At 42.3% G+C, this 25,630-nt stretch overlaps 1 protein-coding gene across 6 annotated transcripts in view; it reads left to right on the plus strand.

The window, feature by feature from the left end:
- Positions 1-25,630, plus strand: part of LOC129780622 (ras guanine nucleotide exchange factor B) — a 212,261-nt gene that overhangs the window by 141,418 nt on the left and 45,213 nt on the right. The window contains exon 1 of one of the 6 annotated variants that reach the window (XM_055789093.1): positions 3,187-3,946. The exons of 4 other annotated variants lie outside the window; for them this stretch is intronic. The gene's annotated coding sequence lies outside the window, so the exon portion shown is untranslated. Of the gene's footprint in view, positions 1-3,186; positions 4,442-25,630 lie in introns of those variants that run through there. One more of the 6 variants, XM_055789087.1, reaches the window with a different exon arrangement.

Below are 25,630 nucleotides of genomic sequence, written 5' to 3' on the forward strand. Positions count from 1 at the left end.
GTTATTTCCTTATGGATTTACGAGATATTTGCATCAATCAATCTAAGCACTCCATTACAATCCATCACAATTGATAAAATAATATATCATATGAAACTAACTAGCAAACAATAGAAAAAATCTCCAAAAGGAAATATCTCGTCCTGATTGGTCGAAATTGAAGATACGGAGAAATCGGCACATCAAAGTAGAAGGAACTTTTGTTCCCACCGATGTGTATTCCCTAACAGAGGCATCAAAACCATGCTGCCTGAGGGAAATCGGCATTGCAATTACATGAAAGTAGGGGGAGTTTTTGTTTCCACCGACATGAATTCCCTAACAGAGATTTCAAATCCAAGGTTGTAACTAGCGTGGGCATCGCTGATTGCATACGTGCTGGCGAATAAGTAGGGAGTAATGAATGAGTGTTTTTTTTATTTTCGTTCCAATAAGAATCTTTTGATGGATTAATTGAAGAATGATATTTCAATGAACTTGAATAGAACTTATGTTTGATCAAATTTAAATTTGGAATTTCTATGTTGGTTGCTTCGTGAAATTTCATATCAATGTCCAATTGAATTTCGCATTGAGGCATGTAGCATCGTGTTCCGTTGGGTTCAAAGCGAAAATGGAAATGAGTTGAGTAAACACTCAGAAAGTAAACATTATAAATGAAATTACCTTTTCCATTTCAAATATATTTTCTCTATAATAAAGGGCCTGATTCTCGAATACACTTCACGATGAAAACGAAATGAAATGTATTCGCGATGACAATAGTACGGTGTCGACATCTGGATACGATACTATTTTCCCACTAAAACTAATGATAAGAACCAATTATTTTCAGAAATGTTTGTTTGTTTGTTTGAGATTATTTTACCACATGAAGAAAACAAAGTTTTCCATTCACATTGAACACTAATTTGAACCGGAGAAGTTAATTTTCATTGATAATTTTTATTTGAAAAGTGCTCATTCTGCCTGAAAACCCATTATTATCTATGATGATTCACTAACTCGTGGAAAGTAGTTCAATGGCGTGGCAATTTTGCAATTTTGTTTTCACCGTGAAGTGTATTCGAGAATCAGCCCCAAAATAACACTTTTTTCTGGTGAGAAAACTGGATAATTGTGTTCGAGAATGATAATTGTCTCATATTACATTGATGAGTTTTTTTTCTTTATTTCATCCATACATAACACAGGAGCCAGCTCGTTTAGGGCCACAGAGGCTTTCATCATGTCTCATTCCATTTAGGCATCTTCTATCGTGACACGCACCATCAAATGACTAATCACCATCTTTCTATCATTATCACTCGGTTATGGGCATTGGTGGAGTGAACAAACAAGAACTAACAACCAGACAAAACGGTCTTTTCAGGGCCACCAAACCACTATCGAAGAGTTTAACAATGTAATTCTTCAAACATATCCAAAATCAGCATGTAACAGATAACCTAACGGAATCCTACGTCAACTATGCGGTCGTGTCTCGGACACAACCCTCCTGTGACTTTTTCGATAAAATAAACCCTTATTCCGGAATCCGGTCGAATTTGAAATTAGCACAATATTGCGTTAATTCATCTGATCGAGTCAAAAACATCATTGCGAGAAACAGATCTCCACAGATACAGCCCGTGCACTCATGGAAGAATTTGTTGTTCGTTTCAATTTTTGGAAAACTTTGGGAGCTCTCGGAAAATATATACGAAGCCGTTTTGTCATCAAGAGCAGAAGCTGAATCGAAACCTGCACATGAGTCGTGATTTTTCATACTACAAAAATTCCAACATTCTATGTGTCTTTATCCTGACGAAATACATGGTCCTCTATTACCGTTTGGAATAAATTCATGCGCGTTTATTCCAGAATATACATCTCCGGGAAGAAGTCCAGCCATATGAAAGAATATGGATGTCTGACCGGGCAGTACTCTCAGGCAACTCAGTCTTTTTATTGTTGAATACAGAATATTCAGGGTGGGCGTAAAGTTGAAAATATCTTGTAAATATAGAGCAGATCTCATTAAATTTTCAGTTTTACTTAAAAATATACTTTACATGTCCACGTGGACATTATCTAAATCCCCTCCCACCTCACAGTGGACAAGCGTGGACATTCTCGTAACCCCTGCCCCCCGAAAGTTGTCCAAGTGACATTATTTATTTAGATCGTATTGGTTTGAAAATATTAGGCGATTTGCTTAGGGGGTCCAAATTACTCCCATTTCCCTTACTTGAAACACGGCCTTAAGGATTATGATTTTGTCGATTTTTTTTCCGAACATAGAGGTTTGCGGAAGAAATCCACTTTCTTGCTCTGTACACTTGCACTGAAGTTTTCCTCATCCGTTATCTTGCCTTACTTCTTCTTCTTCTTCTGCTTATCGACTGTGTTGTGTTCTATTTCGCTGCCCGATTTGTCTCGACGAGCGGCGGCTGCTCGCGCTCTCCCGCAGCGAACTACGGGGAAAGTAAGTGTCCGGGCGCGCGCCGTTGTACCTGTGTTGGTGGTACCCAAGTGCACAATGTGTGTATCCGAGCGGCAGAACTCATGAGCCGGGGAAAATGATGCATCCATCCCCACGACGGGACATTGCGCTTCTCGAGCCCGTGATTTGTTTACATTCCACACCGTGGAGATAGTGACGGTGGGTGTATTAGTGTGCAGAGCATCTCGCCTCCCACCCTCCGATTGTTATCATTCGAGGTCAGGTGGCACAGCATCGTCGGTTGAGGCGGAAGGACTTTCCTCTCCTTCTTCTGTGTGCACAGGTGCGCGAGCTTTGGGTGTCCGTTTGGAAATGCATACTGTAGAGTATAGGGAATGTGGACGATCATCCAGGCGGTCGCGACACATACGTGTAGAATTGTTTACCTCCCCGCAGTCGGTATCACGAATACATACATAAAAGGGACCAGAGAGATTGTAAACAAGCCGGTAGCTATAGCAACAGCTGATTAGGACTCGGAAAAGCCACCTTCATCAGCTGTGTGGTGTGGTGTGCCGGTGCGGGAACTCACCACAACGACACACAAGTGGAGGGCATCGGACACATGATGGTGGTAGTGAGTGGGGGTGATTCGACCTCATTCTCGCGGCAGTGTTGGTGTGTGCGGCGGTTGCATGTGAGAACTTATATTGGCCCGCAGCTTTTCGCAGAGCTCGCGCTGGCTAGTCGAGGGTAAACATACATTTTTCAATTCATTTCAGTTTCAACCGTACAACCCAGTGCGAGTGCATCCGTGCGATATATACGCGATCCGCCCGTTAGTAGCAAGATATCCATACACTACCCAGAGCACACACTGTTCCGACTGTTCCTGGCTGACTGCTGGTTGGTGATTGGTAGATGCAGGAGGGGCGTTTTGTTTTATTACGGGGCGGCAGGGAATCAATACGTGCGAAAGAAGAAACTGCTGCTCTCAGACACACGGGAAGAAGCTCCGAAGGCAGCGAAGATTTAATGAGTTTCCGTTAGTGTTATTAGAAATTTTTAAGTGTTACGCATCGTTACAGTTAAATTTGATTCGCGTGTTTTGAAGTTTAGTTTTCTTTCCTTCTGCGGTCGAACTCTATTGCAAAGAAGTGTGTTCTTGGGAAAGAGGCGTATTGGGTTTGTTCGTTCTTCTCGGCTCGGCAGAAGAAGTGTTGAGTAATCAAAACTTAGCAGGGGGTGTTGGCGACGCAATAGTGCCTACCGAGAGCCTTGCTTTTCTTCCTGGGGAGAAAGGAAGCGAGAGTGTGGTGCATGACACGTACATTTGTCAATTGTGCATGGAAGAAGAAAAACACGACGCCTGTGGGTTCCGGTAACCAGTGAAAAATTCGGAGAAACACATACCAACTTGGACGCGAGGTTCCTCCTCCTTCACTTCACTCAGTGTAGTCTCGGTCGTATTTGGATAATCGAAACGCAGTAGCAGCAGCAGCAGCAAAAACAGCAAACAAAGTACGCTGTGTGACACAGAGTCAATTTTCCATATCAGAGCACGAGTTGTGTTGAGCTTGCGTTATACTTTCCTGTCTGTGATGATGACGATGATGATGGCTAACAGCAACGACGCCATATAAGGGTTATTACTAGCAACAAACAACACAATTAAGGCGTCCGTTTCTCAGTGTCTGTGATCTGACTACTTCGATTTTGGAGTGCACTACGATTTCTTGTTTCTAATTGATTGAAATTGACAGTTGTTTCCCGTACATTGTTGCCTCTCTCTCTGTGTGTGATTTACCCGTGTGTGTATATGTGCGTAATTGCTTTTGATTAAATGTGACACAATCTGGAAGCTTTTCGGACTTCCACGAGGTTTGCTGAAGCCCTCGAAATCGACCATAGAGAAAGAACCTGTCCAGAGGCACCATCACCACCACCAACTGCTACCGGAGCACAGAGCCATCACCTTCCTCTCGCGGGTCGCGTCTCGTGGAAATCATGAAAACGGTAATTGCGTGTGCTTCATGTTTTTTTCCCTGTTGTTGCATTTCGTTTTTTCACAAATCATCCAAAACGTGTACTTTCCAGAGTTGTTGTGAGGTGCTGCGTTGAGCGCGAGTGGAATGGCAGCGCAGCAGGGCAGCCGCAGATAGCAAGGGGCGAAAAAAAAAGCTAAAACGTGGCACCTTGTGTTTGCATTTGGCTACTTGGCTGCTCTGTGCTTCTCTGCGATGTGTTGTGTAGCTATGCGGCAGAGCCGTAGAGAGTTGCAACCTGTCGGGTTATTAATTAGCAACCATCGAGAAGCGGTGCTCGCAAGTGTGACCCAGTTCGGGAATCGCCCCTCAGTCGGCAGTTCGTTTATGCAAATTGTGCCATACTGGTTATGATTTTATAGACACACAAACGCACGCAGGCACAGCGCACACACGGTGCGCTATCACGCAGTGTGGAGGCAAAAACATCGGTTCTAAGTCTTATTTTTACACAAACTATTGTACCCATTTATGTATCTTCCAATCGGGTCCTCTCCGAATGGGCTTAGAGGCACGTAGCCGCTGATTTCATGCAAATTCTTGAACCAAAACATGTCGTCTGTTTGGGTGTGTGTGTATCTATTTGTAGTTGCTTTCGAAGTTGACGTCGTATGATGTAATAAATTTGCTTTTTCAGATTATTCAGAATCTGAGCGCGTCTGAGGTCTGTAACATTAATGATTTCGTCAGCATATACCACCTAATAGTCAAAAACAATGCCTTGAGAGATGATGAATTCTAGATAAGAAACGAAAGCGCCCCATTTTGATGCCTTCCCTGCATCTCAATCTCTCCGTTGATTGCAGAGTTACTTGACTTTGCAACTCAATAAGCTGCAAGGATGCCAGATTTTTTTTCTGTCGAGCGAGTTCAATGCATACCAACACCCTAGCGTAAATATTTCCCTCCCGCTATCGTATCTTATCATTATGACTGCATAATTTGCAACACCAAACAATCATCAATCATAGCAAAAAAAATAGGCGATTGTTGCATCGTTATAGGGCCAATGCACACGGGAGCAGATACAAATGGGGTTTCAGCGTAGCGAAGATGCGCTATTTTTACGTACGGGTTATGAAGCACTAACGTATGCATACAAATATCAATATACGATGGCTTGGAGCAACTAAATATACACACATTTATCTCCATCTTGCGCTCTTCTCAACAGAAGCCCCTTCTGTTAATATTCCCAGTTTAGATTAGCTTAGCTGTCATCCTTTGTGGAGAGAGTTTTCCTACCGTCATGCGAAACCAAATCACTGACAAAATTCCAGAATATTTATTTCCTTGGTGAGCTGACGATATCCTAGCTTGATGATTACCCACATAATTGTGTAGCTCAGAACTTTAATGCAATGGCGTCAGTTTGATGTAATGATTGCAATGCCAGAAACACCAGCGAGTGAGTAATTTGGTCGCGTCCACAGCTCAATCCGAAACGAAGACATGTGATGACGCAAAACAAGGAAGAACGAGCGATAGTCATTGCTTTGAATTCGAAACGATACTGAAAGTTTGCCTTCCTTCCTTGCTTGATACTTTAAACTTCTTCAATTCATTCGTCAACCTTCAAAAAAACCCTTGAAAAACTTTACTTTATCCATAATGTCACTCCTCCACCCACATTGCCTTGAGAAAGCCATTCGATCCCTCGCCGTCCAGCTCGCTCGGCAACAATGTTGTTTAGTCGATTTAGTCGTTTGCCTCAGCGAGATCCACTGTTCATACTCTAGGCAAATATTCCCCTTCGTTCTTCTTCTTACCCTTTGTTCACTTTAAATCTAACGATTTCCCCTTCGTTGCTCGGCGAAAAGTTGCTCGTTATTGACAGCTCTGTTCGGGAAAGCACACAAATGGACAGAACAAATGTATGTATACAGACTATATCAAACAAATCTTCGTGAATTTCCGATTCGTTTGGTATGTAAATCGCCAAAATCCGTTCGCGGCAAAAATAGTTATTAACGTTAACTTTATTTCAAAAAAACGTGAACTGTTTTCTGATTTGGTACCCTTAATGAAAGACGTAGTTCTATGTCAAAAATAAAAGCAACATCAAGATTCGAACCAGAGACATCGCGATGATGGTGATAGACCTCTTGACCTTCACCACTTCTTGACCCACTGCAGATGTACAGCAATGCAACAAATTTTGTGTCTTATTGTGATGCGTTACGACCTTTATACAAGACAAACGCTGGATTGTATCTGCGAAATCATAATAGTGATTCGTGAGAAAAAAAAGTATAAATATAAGACCGCATAAATTCATGAGCGAAAGCTGTTTTTGTGGGATGTATAAATCTTTATTACTGTTCCTGTAGGAATGGTTAAACGTAGATTTTATTTATATCTATTTCCAATTTGTGACGATCGCTTGATAGACACAATCAAAGCTAAAAATATGTGAAAAAGAATCGGTTTTGTTCTTATTGATTTCCTATTAATCATAGAAATGCTGCTTTGAAGATTGTGAAGTCAGATCTTCGAACCTCCATGAAACAAGATTTGGTTAAAGCGATTTGATGTTTATTTTTATTATTTAATCAATAATTCTGGGGAGTCGGAGTCGAGAAATTTTTCCACGACTCCACAGCCCTGGTGAGTGGTTACTGACTTATTTCTGACTTTCTCATTTTTCTCTTCATTATTGTAAAATTCTATCGGGATGAATTTAAAACTATTTTGTTCAGTTCACTATTGTATGTTTTCGGATATTGGGCTCTATTACACATGCCAAATCGAACATAAAACGTGTCCAATATATCCTCCTACACTTTTTTTTATCTTACTGAAGCGGGATTTTGATTATCGAAGCATTAGGAGGTACCGTGAGACTTCCTCGTTGGATGACCGGAAAAGAGTCAGCAGAAGAACTGAGCGAGTCAGTGGATTAAGAACTGAGCGAGTGTTTAAGATCATCAGGGAGCGAATTTGACGAAAATCACAACGCTCGTACGTGAAATGGCCGTTGATCTAAATGTTTCGAAAACGGCAATGCACAATGTGCTCATACATGAGATACATAGCTCCAGGCTTTCAAGAAACATCGTGGAGCTTCGGGGGTTTTCGAAAACAAAACGGTTTGAAGTGCAATTCCTACGATCACAGTACGGTGGACAAGACTTCGTCTCTTCGGATAAAAAGTTATTTGTCTTGCAACAGTCTCACAATGTCTTAAACGACATAATGTGATCATACAGTTGAAGGAACATATGCTGTAAATGGTGAACATAATATCACCTTTCATTCAAAACAATCACTATGTGTAAAATAATTGGTGTTTGAATTTGTATGAGAATATATTGTAGACAGTGTAATTTTTCCAAAGTTTATTGAGTAAACCGGTCCGATCTACTGTGTGAAGCTACACCTAAAATGATTTTTTAACACATGTTTTGGCATCCCGATTTATTACATTAAAAGAGCCTAAAAATAACAAAAAATGTGCTTCTCCCCAAAACTCATATATCATTTGTATAATGAATATGCTATTTCAATATAAGATCGATTTGAGCGAGCAAAACAGGAGACACGTTGCAAAAAAGCACGTATTAAAGCTTTTCGTATAGTTTGCCAAACACACGGCCCAGACCGAGATGGATACAGATCACCTTTTTCTCCTAGGAAACACTTTCCAACTTCATTTTATAATAAAGTGTGTAATAATGTAATATTATCACGCATTTATCCAACAGCACCAATAGCTATGTGGATATGAACTTTTTTGGTACAATCCTAAAATAGGTGAGAAAAGAAAAAATGAGATGTCTGTTCCCATACATACAAACATTTTAAAGCTTTTAAAACAGCTCATTATTTGCTCATTTGACCCTTCAGCACACGAAAAAGCATTATTTATGTCGAAGATGAAATGTTTTCTACCAACGCTAGTTTGGGTGTACTGATGCCGAGGTTATAAGGTACGTAATTCGTGACGAATCCTATAAGTATGTTAGATTCTGTCAGCTCCACCCCTTCGAGATCAAGACGATGCTATTTGCTATCCGCTATCCGCGGACATAGGATGAGGCGCTCTGCACATGGAGGAAAAGATTTCAGCCATCAACACGAGTGGCCACATATCGATAAGGTCGCATCTAATATGCGGCTTATGTGTGTGAAACATTCGTAAAACATTTCAAAATATGGGATACTTCAAGGGACCTCAACCTTTGAATGAAACGAAAATTATATCTCGGGTGACTTTTTTTACGCATTTCTGAAATATCGACAAATATTAGTCGACTACATACCGCGAGTCCACGAACCATTGTGAACTATTGTTCCAAATTTTTAATAAACAAATCACATAGTTAGCAACGCATTTAAAACTAAAACAATGAGTACGTGTGATGCAAAAATATACAAGCACTCTACCAGTCGGTATAAAAATCGACGCTAAGTATCATCGTGACCGGAGAGGAATCGAAAAATTTAAAGTTTCCGTAAAAAAATCGAGGTGTTGTATCCGAGAAACGACCGCTTAGGACGTAAGACTATGCAATCTTTTTTTTTAAATTTGTTGGTTATCATTTCGGATATTATTTGCGAATACGTCGAAATTTCATAAATAACTCTTTAATATAAGTTCCGAGGACCCTGGTTTGCTTGGTTTTGTAGAATAATTTCGAAAAGCAATTATTCTTTCTTGTCTTTGCAATAGCTATACACGTCTAACAGATGCACACAGTTGCAGCGATAAAAATGAAACATCGCGAGAATGGCCGTTCATGAAAAATACCAAATTTATCCAAAGTTTCTCGACTTCCGGGTCAAAACCGTCAACAAAGCTAGGAACTCGTTGCATCAGAACAGAGCCGATGCGCATGAGAGCAAATACGAATGGCAACTATAGGTATCGAAGGTGTGCTATTCATATGTACAGGAAATGAACAAGTTCTAAGTTTCACGCAACGAGAACAAACAACACACACAAAGCCAAATGCTGATGGCGACCTATAATCATTTGCACTATCAAATGAGATGCAACACTTATACGCTAGCGACAACTTACCTACTATGCAAGGGTGGAGTTTACTTCGCAAATATTCTCTTTTCGCTATTCTCTTTCGTTGTTTCTATTCTAGCGGCTGCATAAGTTGCTCGTTATTGACAGCTCTGTTCGGAAAAGCACACAAATGGACAGAACAAATGTATGGGGAAATGGAAATGCTTCCAATTGTAATTGTATTGTATAGCATATCAAACAAATCTTAGAAAATTTTCGATTCGATTGGTATGCAAATCGTTAAAATTCGTTCGCAGCAAAAATAGTTATTAACGTTAATTTTATTTCATAAAAACGTGACATGTTTTCTGATTTGGCACCCTTAATGTAAGATGTAGTCCTACGTCAAAACAAACGAAGATGATTTTATTTAGCCTCCACCTCGGATCAAATTATGAACAAAATTGTATCGGTACATGCGACATAATATATTCACACCACATTATCGATTCTCAGAAATGATTTTGCTCTTGAGCCGCTGTGGGTGACATGAGCATTAAGAAAGACTGTTGACCAGTGTTGCCACAAGTACAAATTTATGTGGAAAGATACAGATTTTTTCGCTTTTCTGTAATTTTTTATACCGTTTTTCGCGCTCAGTGCATTTGAAATCATTGGAGAATCATCCCTGGAATAAATGAAAACAGATAAAAACTTATCTGTGATAAAATCATTTGCCTTACAGAGATCGACTGAAAGGATTCGCGTCAGACAAAATGTGTGTGCCCAAATTCAGACTGCTCGCAGATTTACATTCCACGAATATTTAATGACTAAACCTCTGTTTTTGAGTATATTTTGCCACAGATTAACAGAATGAATCGTTTGAACAAGACTAAAAACCTCAAACCTACAATGCTACACGAAGAGTTGGAAGATCTAGCCTTGAAAAAGGCTGATTGGTTGACTTCGATTGATTGGAGAATATAGCTCTTTCTTTTCCTTTTTCTCTTTATTCGTTCTTCTCGTTTTAATGGTTTACACAGAACTGAGATGATATGCTGTAATGGTGACCGGTACTTTTACTCCCAGTGTTGTGTGTGATGTTCATTGTGCAATGCATTGATTCATTTCATCTTATCTGGTGAGTGTAATTTCGGTCTACTCTAATTTCAATCGCCTTGTACGCGACAGAGCTGGTCAAGCGCATGAGAAATAGATTCATATAGAATTGAATATTGCTCAAATCTTGAGGAATTTCCGATTCGAGTGGTACACAAATCATCATAATCCGTTCAAAGCAAAAATAGTGATTGACGCTAAAACTATTTCATTAAAACGTGAAAAATCGTTTTGAAATTTATTCTCTCCCAGTGTTGAATGTTTTGTTACTATTGATTCAATTAGATTTCCGGCGTGGGATATTATCCATAAATACAATTCTAACAAAATACCGTTCGGAGGATGTGTCGGCAATAAGCTGTGCTGCAAGGTAACGGCTCGAGGAGATGTCTCCAGATACCAGAGGAACTTCTGATCAGGCAAGGGATTCGCAGCTGTGGATTCTCACAGGGATAAGAGAGCGCCCGCAGCTTGCTAGTATTGCCAAAGATGATTTTGTCACGTTTTTGAAGTCCGTGTTAGCGAAACACCTTGCGGTCTGCAATTTTTTTTTTTAAAATTATGTTGAGTACAAGAGCGTCCAACCCGCAGCTTGCTTGTATCGTCTCGGTGGTTTTTTTTAGTCTATTTTAGGGAAATGATTCATAATGAATCTACAAATCGATTGGAGTAAAATATTGTAAATCCATCAAAAAATGATTGAGCAATAAGCACTCAAAATTGGCCAATTTTCGTGACGCGACCGATTTTTAGATTTTTAATTTGTACATCGATTATGTTCCCCGAAAGACGGATTATGTTCCCGAATGATTCTGAGTGTTGCAGAGATGGAACCTTCGGATTTCTTCCGATTAGCGTCCTAATAATCTTCGAGTTCCTTCGGGTATTAGTAGCCAAGTTTCATGAATCGCTTGATTCTTTTGAAAATACGTTACCAAGTTACTGACGAGCAAAGGAAGTACTGAGGAAGAACCCAGATTTAAATGGTATACTGTCGTAAACGACTATGTTTTGCATGTCGAACAACTCTTCCTTTCCTTTTTTTACAAATTGACGAATTGCGACGAATTGAAAATTCATTCGCAAGATGAGTTATCAACGTTCAACATATGTCAAAACACGCGGCATAATTCTAAACTGGTACCCGTTCAAAAAGATGTAGTCCTACGTCAAAAAACGGCAACCCTGGTAAGCTGGCCCGCACTCTAGTTTCCTTACACAATAGGCCGCCATGGTGCCGCCGCCGTCGCTGTCTACGGGGATGGCGAATATGTGGAGGCAAACAAGCTGCGGTAAAACGGACTTTCTCCTTGTTCGGGAGAGCGAAAAAGAACGGACAATATTTCACCGACTCATTGAATAATAATGGCCCATTGCAATTGTTCTCGTTCTGGAAGCCAATGATTACATAGGGTTGATAAAACCAGAAACCAGATTGAAAGCAAAACCACATACAGAAACAACAGTAGCACATGATCGAGCAAGCGATTATCATTCCAGCTAATATAGCAAGTATGTAAACAACACAACTTCTCCGCCTTCACTCTTCTTCCCTTGCGGTGGGGGTACGCCTGTATCTTAACAGTTCTTCTATAAGCATACGCAAAGCAACGGTCACGCCAAAGATGAACATGACGATGTTGTCGGCAACGCAAAATAATCCTGCTGCCTGCCTGCCTAATGTTTATTATACAAAACTCCGCAGTGGCAATTGTGTCTAGAATGGGTGACCATATCTCATCGGCAACAACAGTAAAGAGGGTAGAAGCAAACGGGAGTGACATGATGATGCTGCCTGCTATCATATACTAGTTTGCTAGCGCAGATTGTTGTTTACTCCTCCTATGTGTGGCCTGCAACGCGACTATTTTCGGCGATCTGCACCGCATCCGCCACCGCCTTCACACGTACCACCGTCGTGCGGAGCGAGAGCGCACGCTTCTGTGTTTGTGAGCGAACCGGAGCTCACCGACACTCAAACAAATAACCAACATTGAATTCCACCAGTGTTGGTGTATTCAGCCGCTGGTTTGTTTGGAGTGGTAGTTTTTGTTTATTGGGTATCGTTTTCACTATGGTGATAATGATGATAATCGACATTTCACTTTCCGGTTTTGCGTTCCGTTGTCCTTCCGTCAAACTCCCCGCGCGGAGAGCAGAGAGTGGGGTAGCGAAACGCTCTTATTAAATTGAATTTAGGCTCACTATTTACGACCGTGGCTAACCGCAGCCCAACTCAAACGGCTGAATGATGGAAACGTGGCCGTATTTCAACATCCGCTTACGGATTAATGCAATCCCACAGGATTGTGGCAAGTGCTGCTTGTTACCTCCCGTATCTAATCAACAACAGCGGGATTTGTTTGCGCAAGCATCCATACTTCTTTACAAACAAAGCGCGAGGGCTTATCACACACCGCCTTGACTGCCGCTTGTCGTTGCTGTCTTGGCACGAGAAATCCAAGGTTCGATGGCTTGTTTTGTGTGTAAACACACAAAAAGGTAATAACAACAGGGGCACACGATGCGCAATGAATTGCGATGTTGACTCGTGGGAAGCTCGCTCCGATCCGTAGGAAAAACAAATTGCTCAAACCGGTTCGAACCGCGTGGAACACATGTCTCGCCGGTGCGTGTTCATGAACCACGTGTCCGAATTATAGACTGAAAAAAGGTGAGATAATAGGATAGAATTCATATTTGAGATCTGGCTGGCAACACTGCGCCCCGCTCGGTTCTGTTTTGCGACAAACAGGTGCAAGAATCACGGCTTCGCGCACGATAGACAATAAGACAGACGCCCACCAAGGTAACTATAAATCGAATTCAAGCCGACATGACGCAATCTTCCCGTTTGGTGTCCGTTGGGGCGAAATGAAGAAGCATTAACAACGCCCCCCGGTAGAAGCTAGGAAGACGGAGGTAGACGAACACAGACCGTTATGAATCAGTCACCAGGGAAAGGAGGAACGTATGAAGACACGGGCAGAAGGACTAAAAATAACCGCCGCTTGCGCCCGCCTTTCGTTTTGATCTGGTGGCGGCGACTCCCGAGCTCGCACCAATCATCATGATCACCACCGCCATCGGCATGGCCAGATCTTGGTCCCAATTGCTGCATCGGGCGGCGATTTTCAAATGGTGGAACAACAGCGTGACGGCAGAAATTATATCAATTTTTCCAGGGACTCACCATGTTGTGTCTGTCTTTGAATGCTAACAAGTATTCTTTTCATGATCAGTTTTAAAGTGACACATGTTTGTATTTGAAACTCATGAAACTTCTATTGCGAGCAGACATCATTAATATTTGCTGTATGGGTTCAAAGGGTGTAAGTAATATTTACTGTTGCACTGGATGATTCAGTATAGTACTTCAACGAGGTAGTTTATGCTGGAAAATGATTACATCGTTTCTGAGTGTTTATCGATGAAGGTAAACGACCGATTCGGTCTGTTTTACTCCAACAGTAACTATGAAAGCCGTGCAAAAGTTGATTCCGAAATTGTACAAGGACATATACAGTGAAATTTTCGAAATGCGAAGAAATTGTAAATGGCTAGGTGCGATGCAATGACGGTTCTGCTTGATAATGATGGTCCCACCTCATGCCCCTACAATGGTTTGAGCTGGACGATTTATCGTTAAGATAATATTGAGAATTAAACTATACGCATGAGAACCAGTATATCATATAAAACGGACTGGTTTTGTTGCAGACATAAATTGACGTGTTCGCTCTTTCTGGGACATGACTTTGTGCGGACATTGAGCCAAACATTATAAAATTTTTCGTTTAGACCGTGATGATTCCTATGCCTACACTCAAAATCAATTTTTAGCATATATCTTACTAGAAACTACACTCCCATACTGGTACAGCATTTGTATAATATTAGGTTGGGGAAAAAGTTATCCATTATTTTCTCGGTAGCTGGTTCTGGAGATCAATAATTCGCGTAATATCGATCATACAATTTCCAGTTTAAGCTCGTTGTAAAGGTGACATTTCACACCAAAGAAAATTCTTTTGCTGTTTTTTGTTTGTTCCATTCAGTTGTGAGGTGTTGTCAACGGGCCAACGAATAGAAAACTCGATACATTTTACACTTTTATGAATGCGAAAATGCAAGCCAGGCCACTGAAATTGTGAATTGTGTTTATGGTGCCGATACAGCAACAGTGAAATACGTGCAATTTAATTTATTTTTTTAAAATTATTTTTTTTAATTGAATTTTAAAAAAATTTTTTTAGCTCAACACACTAAATTAAGATTTCAACAAGTGAACCGTTTGAAGCTAGCGATTGATCAGAAACGTTTAGAATTGATCAACAGAAGAGGTATTGTGTTCCATCAGGGCAACGCAAGACCACACAAATCCGAGAGTTTGATTGGGATGTTTCAATGCATCCACCATATAGTCCGGACCTGGTACTAAGCGATTACCACCTTTTTCTCGGACTGCAAAATTTCCAGAGTGATAAAAAATTGGGATCAAGAGAAGATTGTAAAAATCTATTCCTAGAATTTAGAGACGTTATGAAGCTACCTTTAAAATAACAAACAAATTTTCCAACAAAAGGGTGCACATTTGACCCAAATCGGGCAATTCGAAGCATCTTGAAAACAGTTTTGAATTTCACCCAGAAATAATGGATTACATTTTCTCCAACCTAATATTATGGCATATGACAAGAACGATCGACAAGTCACGATCATCGATGTCGCTATTCCACTAAACTAAAATCTGGAGGACGCAAAATTAGCAAGCATTTACCATTAATTTTGGAGCTCGAGGGACCGTGGAGGCTAAGGTAGGTCCTAAAAATTGTTCCAGTCGTTCTCTCTGGAACTAGAACTGTCCTAAAGATACCTCTGGAAGCGCTTATGGTGTTGAACATCGAGAAAGAATTGGCCGGCATCCGAAGAAGGTCATCCTTAGCACCTGTGTGATTATTCGACAATTCCTTGATCAGGACTGAAGAGTCAAAAAGTGTGATAACCCTCCAAAAAAAAAAAAAAAAAAATTAATTGGGTTCTCAAAAATAAATTGGGTTCTCAAATGGGGATCAACACTAGGGTAGGAGCCTACCTGTTGGTCTCAAATGTTCCTATCTCACGCCTCCACGAAGATCATATGACGACATTTTTAGATCGGGCGTGAACTGGAAACACACACCTGGTCTTGGCTCCGAGAACGGGTGTCGAAAGTGGCTAAGTGAGGGGGTGCGAGCGAGTCAGAGCGCTATATCTCTCCCGGGGAAGGCCTCCCGGGTCATGGAGGCCTTGCCAACCCGCTGTCTCCCGGGCAAAGGAGATACACCCAGAAAATGGAGCTACGCTCACGAAGAATACTCAGAATGCGATCGCCCGAGGAGGGTCCCCGAACTGGAGCTGGTCCTGGAACGGGCGTAAGAGCGAGCGGCCAGCGGCTGGAGGGCGATGTGCAAGAGCGGGCCACCAGCCGGGTTCAACCCGAAGAGCTACCGCCACACGGAAACAGCAGCCATCGACATCACCAACGAAACGCTGCGCCTACGAGGCGTGTTGCGACTGTCAGACGACAGTCGTCCACACTTGTGGGTACTACTAGGCGACGGATCATGTGGACACATGAAATGAATGAATTCGTGATCCGCGCCTATTACATCTGCACTGCTTTGGAGACGGACATGAGCGGTCGCCCTCGAATACTCGCAATGTTCGAGGAAGCGTATCCAGAGTTCGTCGGGAGGCTTGACCAAAACGCGATGAACGCGAGGCGTAGAGCGATTGTACGCAACAATATGCTCTCCCAAACGCAAGTCGACGAGATCAAGCAGCAGGTGCAGAGAGAACTAAGCTCCAGAACAAGCAGAGCAAGCGATGTGTCGAGACGAAGTTCAGTACGGCTGAGCAATTCATTCGCGAGTGGGGCACGCGAATCAGCACCAGTGGAGGCCACAGTACAACAACCCCCTGAGCCGGAAGATCCACAGCCAGATCAACAACTACTACGCGATCTGGTCTTCCATTACGACGAGGCGATCTCACAGTTCCGCGACACGGACCCTTTGTCGCGCCCCAGGATCCCGAAGTTGCAGCATTCCCGCAGGCTGACAAGTGCAGTAAAGCTCATGAACGAGCACGTTCTTCCGCTGCACTTGGTTGATGCTGAGAACATGGAGGAGCTGCAACTGAAAGTTTACTGTGCTGCTGTGGCGACCGCCAAAAGTTTAGGATACCGTATTAGGCCAAGAGGCGGACTGCTCCAACATCTCCGTGAAAGGCGTGAGCCTCCATGGCGAAGGAGATTGGAGCAACGGATCCTAAACAAGCGTGCCGCAATTGGAAGACTGATGGCGTACAAAAGAGGCAGCAGATCGGCGAAATTATGTCGCCAAGTTGCTGTGATCGTGCGGCCTACTGAACTTCGCCAGCTGGGAGCTCACCAGCTGACGGAAAAACTCGACACACTGGTACAGCAATTGAGCGTCCTAACTAAACGGCTGAAACGTTACTCTGACTCTGCAAAGCGCCAGGAACAAAATCGGATGTTCAGAGATAACGAAAAAGCGTTCTACGACCACATTAGCGACGAGAAGCCCGACTACCGCGAAGGTTTGCCAGATATTAGCGATGTGACGAACTTCTGGGCTGGTATTTGGGAGACCCCAGTACAACATCGCGACGGGCAAATGTGGTTAAGACGGGAGGAGGAGAGTTGTGGTGAAATTGGAGAGATGCCAGCTATCATCGTCGGAGAGAACGATGTCCGCGAAGCCTCGCGGTACCTGAGGAACTGGGCAGCACCGGGCCCCGATGGTGTTCAGAACTTCTGGCACAAGAAGCTGACCGTCGCACATCCAAAGATAGCTGAGTGCTTCAACAAGGTGCTACGTGACCCACACAACCTTCCTGAATTCGCCACCCGTGGCGTCACATTCCTCCTCCCGAAAGACAGCAACACATTGAACCCATCAAAGTACAGGCCGATAACGTGCCTATCGAGTCTGTACAAGATATTAAGCAGCATCATAACCGCCAAAGTTTCTGCCCACTGCGAACAACACCATATCATCGCAGAAGAGCAGAAAGGATGCAGAAAAAATACGCATGGCTGCAAAGACCAGGCCATCATCGACGCAACCATAGTCGGCCAGGCGGTTTATAATCAGCGGAACCTAAGCATGGCCTATATCGATTACAGGAAGGCTTATGACTCCATACCTCACTCGTTTCTCGTCCGGGTATTGGAGCTCTACAAAATTGATCCCGTCGTCGTTAGGTTCCTGCAGCATGCGATGAGGCAGTGGAGCACGTCTCTGCACCTTAGTGATGGGGAAAATGTGTTGCAGTCTAGAACGCTGCAGATAAAGAGGGGGATATTCCAAGGCGACTCTTTCAGCCCGCTTTGGTTTTGTCTGGCACTGAACCCCCTCAGTAGGACGCTCAATAGAAACGGTCATGGCTATAAAATAAGGTATGGCGACGGCGCCCACGAAGAAGTGACCCATACCTTTTACATGGACGATCTCAAGGTCTACGCTGATTCACGTCAGCGTCTAGGTGTAGCTATCCGGGTTGTCGAAGACATAAGCAGGGACATCTGTATGGAGTTCGGCCTCGACAAGTGTCGCTGTGTCCACCTGCTGAAAGGACAACTTACCGAATCCGGAGGCTACGAGGTCTATGACGGCGAGTTTATAAGAGACATGGTTCGTGGCGAATCCTATAAATATCTTGGATTCCGACAGCTCACCGGGATACGCCACTCCGACATCAAGACGGAGCTGCGAGACAAGTTCTTGAGTCGAGTGAACTGTGTCCTGAGGACTTTCCTCAACGCGGGGAACAAGGTACGCGCGATCAACACATTCGCGGTTCCCCTGCTGACCTTCAGTTTTGGTGTAGTCAAATGGAGCAAAACTAACCTAGAGGACCTTGAGAGGAGGATGAGGAAAGCATTCAAAGAGGCCGGAATGCACCATCCTCAATCGGCACTGGAGAGAGTTTCACTACCACGCAAAGAAGGGGGACTTGGAATCGTCGACATTTCTGCACTGTGTGTTGCCCAGGTACGACAACTGCGCGAGTACTTCGCAGAACGCGCCAACCAAAACGCGCTATACCGGGCTGTCTGCGCCGCCGACAGAGGATACAGCGCTCTGCACTTGGCGCAAGCGGAGTACCAACTCAACTGCAATCTGCAGACAGTGGAGGAGAAGATTGCAGCTTGGAAGCAGAAGGCAGTGCATGGTGCCCACCCCCATCAACTGGACCGGCCACACGTCGACAAGGCCGCATCTAATCTGTGGCTAACGCGTGGTGAACTCTCTTCAGTAGTAGAAGCCGACATGATAGCCATCCAGGACAGGATAATGCCGACGAGAAACTGCAGGCGGTACGTCTGGCATCAAGACGTTGATGACATCTGCCGGATGTGCCATCAACCAGGTGAAAACATAGAGCACATTATGGGAGGCTGTCCCGTTTTGGCCAACGCAGCCTACACCGAGCGCCACAACAACGTGGCCCGTATTGTTCATCGACAACTGGCGCTCCAATGTGCTCTACTGGAAGACAACGTACCAAACTACCGGTACCTGCCTGCACCTGTCCTGGAAAATGACCGTTTCAAGCTGTACTGGGATCGCACTGTTCTGACCGACCTCTCGATCCACCACAACCGCCCAGATATAATGGTTTACGACAAGAGCGACCGCAAAGTCACCATCATCGATGTCGCTATTCCACTGAACCAGAATCTGGAGGAGACCCACGGTCGCAAAATCTGCAAGTACCGACCATTGGCCGTGGAGCTCAAGGAACTGTGGGGGCTAAGGGAGGTCCCAAGAATTGTTCCAGTCGTTCTCTCTGGAACTGGAATTATCCCGAAGACACTTCTGGAAGCGCTAAAGGTGTTGAACATCGAGAAGGAATTGGCCGGCATCCAAAAGTCGGTCATCCTTAGCACCTGCGCGATTGTCCGACAATTCCTCGGTCAGGACTAAAACAGCACGAGCATGCAGATACGTGCATTCCGCAGAGCCTAGTCCCCCTTTGGCATTCAGAAGCCCGGGGGCAGGTGAAAATTCTGGCTAGGTTCGCCTAGTTAAGAAGTGAGATAAGTCTGCAAAAAAAAAAAAATTAAATCAAATTTTAAAATTGTGTAAAAATAGAAACATTATTTTTACTGAATGGACCCATGAAATTTTGTTTAGCGATCGATTTTCGTTTTCCTCACTTGAGGAAATCAACCTGTTTTTTTACGTAGGATTACGCCCTTCTGGGACGAATCCAGTTCTACGAAAAACGCTTCGTTTTAATTAAATGTAATCAACGGACTAAGAAGAAATTCCCCGTCGTATTCAGTTAGTAATGACTTTTGGCTTCTTCACGCAGTTATTCCGTCAACATGACTCAATAGTCGGGCATTTAGTCGCTATCTCCCTTTACCGACTCAACTATATGATTTCATACTTCCCCGTCAAATGGACTTCATTGCATTTTGAAGTGACTACCCTCAAAATGAATTCGTTCCTCTCTCTCATGTTTCTCGTATGCACACTCCGTGAACAAAGGAAAAGAAGAAGAATGAAGGGGAATATTTGCCTAAAGTATAAACAGTGGATCTTGCTGAGGCAAATTCTTCGTGAGGACACCGACTGTACAAAGCCGTTGCTGGGCGAGCTGGACGACGAGGGATCGAATGGTTTTTTAAGGCAAATGGGGGTGGAGGAGTAATATGAGAAAATAGTAGAGTTTTCCAAGGGCCTTTTTGAAGGCTAGAGACGAATGAACTGAAGAAATTTAAAGCCTCTTTAATTCAACAAGGAAAGGAAGGAAAGGCAAACTCTCAGTATCGTTCTAGATACGAAACAATGGACATCGTTTGTTCTTCCTTGGTTTGCGCCATCACATGTCTTCGTTTCGGACTGAGCTGTGGACGCGAATCACTCGCTGAAGTCTCTGGCGTTGCAATCATTACATCAAACTGACGCCATTGCATTAATGTTTTGAGCTACACAATTGTTTGGGGAATCATCAAGCTAAGATATTGTCAGCTCACCAAGAAAATAAATGTTCTGGAATTTTGTCAGCGATTTGGTTTCGCATGACGGTAGTAAAACTCTCTCCACAAAGGATGACAACTAAGCTAATCTAGACTGGCAACATTTGTGTGCGTACGTGTGTGCTTCATAACCCGTACGTAAAAATAGTGCATCTTCGCTACGCTGAAACCCTATTTGTAATGATAAATATAAACAAGGAGGAGCGATAGCGGGAGGGAATTATTTACGCTAGGGTAGAGATGAATAAATTTCATTTCAGTGAGCGGCTCAGAGCCGTGCGCTCAATGAAAAGAGACGGTTCATTTGAGCGGCTCGACGGGTCTTTTCAAGAACTGGTTTATTCGAATATGTAAAGAATGGAAGACGTAAAAAATAAGGTTTAAAACAATAATCAGTGCAGAGAATAGTAAAAATATTACTTTACTCAAGGGTTTCACTGATATATTTGCATTACAATAATCTTCTTTCCTTTTTTTTAATTCATAAACATTATCTTTTAAATATTATCTGATGAAACTCTACTATATTTTTCACTGCAAACTTGTCCGGCTTTCGGAAAAATGCGCTCACATGGTACTGAAGTCGCCGGAATACACAATATTTAAAAAAATGGTAGAGCCGCGGAGAGATAGATTTCCTTTCATTCCACCAAAGCAAAGGATCGTATTCTCAGCAAGTGTGGTTCCGCTAAATATTAATCTACAATAGATATTGCAGCAGCTTTTGGATCAAGATTGCCAACCAACCATTTTGGAGTTGGATTTATCATAAATAACTGTGCTCTACTAGTCAAGTCCTTCCATCTGATACCCATATTGGTGAGGTTTTGACGAAATTTTTTGTCTGCTATTTTGTAACGGCCGCCATCTTGGATTTCCATTTTACATAAATAATTGTCCTACTAGTCAAGTCTTTTCATTAGATTAGATTGATGGGATTCTGAAACGAAGTACATATTTCGCCGGGTGGCGGCCATTTTGGATTTGCTTTTTTCATAAATAACTGTGTTCTACTAGTCAAGCTATTTATGGGGTTTAGAGAAAATATGTAATCCGCCGAAATTTACAAGCATACAAACAGCTAAATAAAACCGCTTAAAAAGCAGCATGGGAAACATATATTTCTTCCGCATTGCCGCAGGCCACGGTTCGTAAGAACGAGCGTACGATCCATGGTTCTTTACCAGTAAGCCGGCTCTTAACACTTTGACGTCCGCACCATTCTTAAAAAAATATTCGCTTGGCACCGGCAGCGCTAATTCGGATTACTTGACATGTCACCGCCCGTTCTTGACATTATCGGGAAATTTTAAATTGTTAAGTTTTACTAATCTCATCATTAGTTTTCATAAGTTCTCAACTCTGTTCCCCTACTTTCATAACATTTCGATGATATCCATACGTGAATATTACAAAACTGTCCAATTCCCCCCACTATATGTCCATGCGGGTTATCATCGAAAAAAATGTTCTACTTTTCGCTATGTTTTGATTTTAGTAAAAACATTGAAAAACACTCGGTCGATTAATTGAAAAAAACAGTATATTGAAATGCAAGAAACTGCATTTAGGTTTGGAACATAATTTTCGAAAGATATAATTGAAGTTCTTCTCAAAATGTCCGTATTTCCCCACCTCTCCTATTTATAAAAATAAAAAAAAACTTGTTAGGCGTGTGTAAGTCATTGTTACCTAAACAAAACCCCAACAGAATGCAAACGATACTCAAGTGCTGTCGCCGGCCAATGAGATACTATGCGCACGTAACCACTGTGGTGTCGCCGGCATACAGACGCTAGTTTTCGTACGTAACCACTGTGGTGTCGCCGGACGCCAAAGTGTTAAAAAAAACACGGTTCTTTTATTATCCGCAGTTCTTTTTTGAACCGTGGTTCTCAAATGAACGGCCCCTAGCGTAGAGATGGGCGAACCGTGGTTCATTTAAGAGCCGTTCATTTGAGAGCCGCGGCTCATTTTTAAAAAACCGTGGATCGTACCGGCTCAAATGAGCGGCTCGTGAGCGCTTATCTCGAGCGACCAAACTGGTAGAATGGTTGTTTCAAAATTTTCGTTATAACATTATAAAATAATATCCGCAGTTATAAACAAACGACTTGAGTTAAACTACAGCGTAGTTCTACGTCAACAATGCGGTCGTGTTTTGAACACAACCTCCTATAATTTTTCCTCCACCTTATTTTTGAGATTTTTGTCAAACGGGAAAAAAAACCCAGGCTCTGACATGAGACATGACGATTCACATTGCCCTGGGAATTGACCCCCTCCATATTCTGGACGTTCGTCATGAATCGCTGCCTTCAATTTGTCTAGTTGCGGCCAGTATAGTGTGTCCCATAACAAAATACGAAAATATACGGCCAGATTAAATAGTCGAAGATGTTCAAGTGTGGACTGCTTGGAGACCAAATATCTTTCGGACAAACTGACATGTTCTTCTTCAGCCAGGTCCGTTTAGAGATATAAAATGGTGTTCCATCTTTTTGGAAAACAAAATTCTCGCGTTCATCGAAATTTTTATCAATTCATGGAAGCACGTGATTTTTCAAAATGTTTACGTAGACTTCAATGTTTAGTTTACATCTGCTTTTATTAAAGTAGGAGATATCTTCAATCCATTTGACGCGACCGTTCTAAATACCATAAGTCCAGAGGACTTGGAGGAGGTAAACTCACATTCTCTGGAATATCACAATTCTTCCGGGTTGAAATATATCAATTCGTTTGAGAATTGAATACCGGAACAATCGATAAAAAATTCTCATTTGAGAGCACGATGATCGGTTGCTACATTTTCAACTGAGACAGCAGTCGTTTCGATGGATGCTCTTCAACTACTGCCCTTTATTATACAAAATACAAGGTAATTAATCAACCGTACTGTCACGGTTTGGTGTGTGTTGGACTCAGCTACTCGGTCGCCCGGTAGCACTAACTAGCAAAACTCATTTACACTAGTGAATGAAAGAAACAACTTACGAGTTCAATTGCAAACAAATCTCAAATTATAGTAGTAGTTATCGCAGCAAATAGTTATCAACATTTGCCTAATCATTAAACGGTATGCGTAGTGAGTTGGCGACATGAAGGGATATCTTCCAATGCAGTCTTGAATGTCCGAGCCAAAGCGATGCATTTGTACCCGCTTTTGTAGACCGTGTTAGCAAAATGAATTTCGGAGTGTAAAAATGCATGAGGATATAAAAGTACTGCCGACTAGCAAGTATCTGCAATGCAGATTTTCCCAACCTCTTGGTTTCGGAATCTGTGTTGGAAAAACACATTCTGGTTTGCAAAAACGCAAGTGAGCACAAAAGTACCCGCAGTTTGCATCTATTTTGCAATGCTGATTTCCCCAGGCTCCATGGTTTTGAAGTCTGTGTTAGGGAAACATTCCAATTTGCAAAAACTCAAATGAGTACAAAAGTACTCGCAGCTTGCACCTATTTTGCAATGCCGATTTCTCCAGGCTCCATGGTTTTGAAGTTTGTGTTAGGGAAACATTCCAATTTGCAAAAAAACGCAATGCAATGTCGAATTCCTCAGGCTCCATGGTTTTCAAGTATGTGTTAGCGAAACATTCCGATTTACAGAAACGCAAGTAAGTACAAAAATACCCGCAGCAGTTTGCATCTAATTTGCAATGCTGATTACCCCAGGATTCATGGTTTAGAAGTCTGTATTAGGGAAACATTCCAATTTGCAAAAACGCAAGCGAGTACAAAAGTACCCGCAGCTTGCACCTATTTTGCAATGCCGATTCCTCCAGGCTCCATGGTTTTGAAGTTTGTGTTAGGGAAACATTCCGACTTTCAGAAACGCAAGTGAGTACAAAAATACCCACAGCAGTTTGCATCTAATTTGCAATGCTGATTACCCCAAGATCCATGGATTAGAAGTCTGTGTTAGGGAAACATTCCAATTTGTAAAAACGCAAGCGAGTACAAATGTATCCGCAGCTTACATCTTTTTTGCAATGCCGATTTCCTCAGGCTCCATGGTTTTGATGTCTGTGTTAGGGAAACTTCCATTCATTCCAGCTATCGTATCTCAACCGTTGCGCAATCATTACTGAGTGGAAGTGGATTTGTGGAGGCGATCTGGCGTAGTGGTAACATCCATGCCTCTCACGCTGAAGGTCACGAGTTCAATTCTCTCTCCCGACATTCTTCCAAAAATGGAAGTAAATGTGACGAACCAGCCAAATGTGTTGAAAATCAGTATAATACAGATAAAACTCTGCACTCGATTATATACCGATTGGCGTGATTAGTGATCCCCGATAATCGTTCGATTAATCGATTAATCGAATACTTCCTATAGAAATCGATTATTAATCGAACGAATACTGCACAACCAATAATCGAAGCGAACGAATAATTTACGTTGATTAATCGATCCAAACGCAGAGAGAAAAAAACCTACGGCCGCTGCAGTTTCATCCTGAAAATCAAACATTATCTTTGGCGCTCTCTTAAGTTCGTAAACGAAGATCAATGCCGTTAACGCAAATTGAGCTTCGTTTACGACTTTAGGGGAGCGTAAAAGATAATAATTGTTTATCAGGCGGAATGAACACTTTTTTGATTACATATGGCTTTCTAGCAAATGAGAAATATTAGTCAAACTAATTATTTCTCTCAGTGTTGCGATTAATCGATTAATCGATTATTTGGGGCGATTAATCGTATCGGATAACAAACTGCTGAAAACTATTCGATTAGCTGATGAACGATTAATTTAAAAAATCGGGGATCACTAGGCGTGATTTCTATAGCCTGTTTTGAAAGCAATTTAACGGCTATTGAAACAAATTTTGAATCAAAAGGTAACAAGCATATAACGCGTAGACATTTTATCTTTCGAATGAAGTGTTTATCATACCATTTTCGAAACTTTGAACTTACACCCCAGTGTAGAAATGAAAGACGTAGTCCTACGTCAAAACAGTGATTTCGAATTCTAAGTGACGGGAGTTTCCGTAGCCTACATTGCAGCACGTCTAC

Source organism: Toxorhynchites rutilus, chromosome 3 (genome assembly GCF_029784135.1).
Source record: "Toxorhynchites rutilus septentrionalis strain SRP chromosome 3, ASM2978413v1, whole genome shotgun sequence".
NCBI classification, from domain to species: Eukaryota; Metazoa; Arthropoda; class Insecta; order Diptera; family Culicidae; genus Toxorhynchites; species Toxorhynchites rutilus.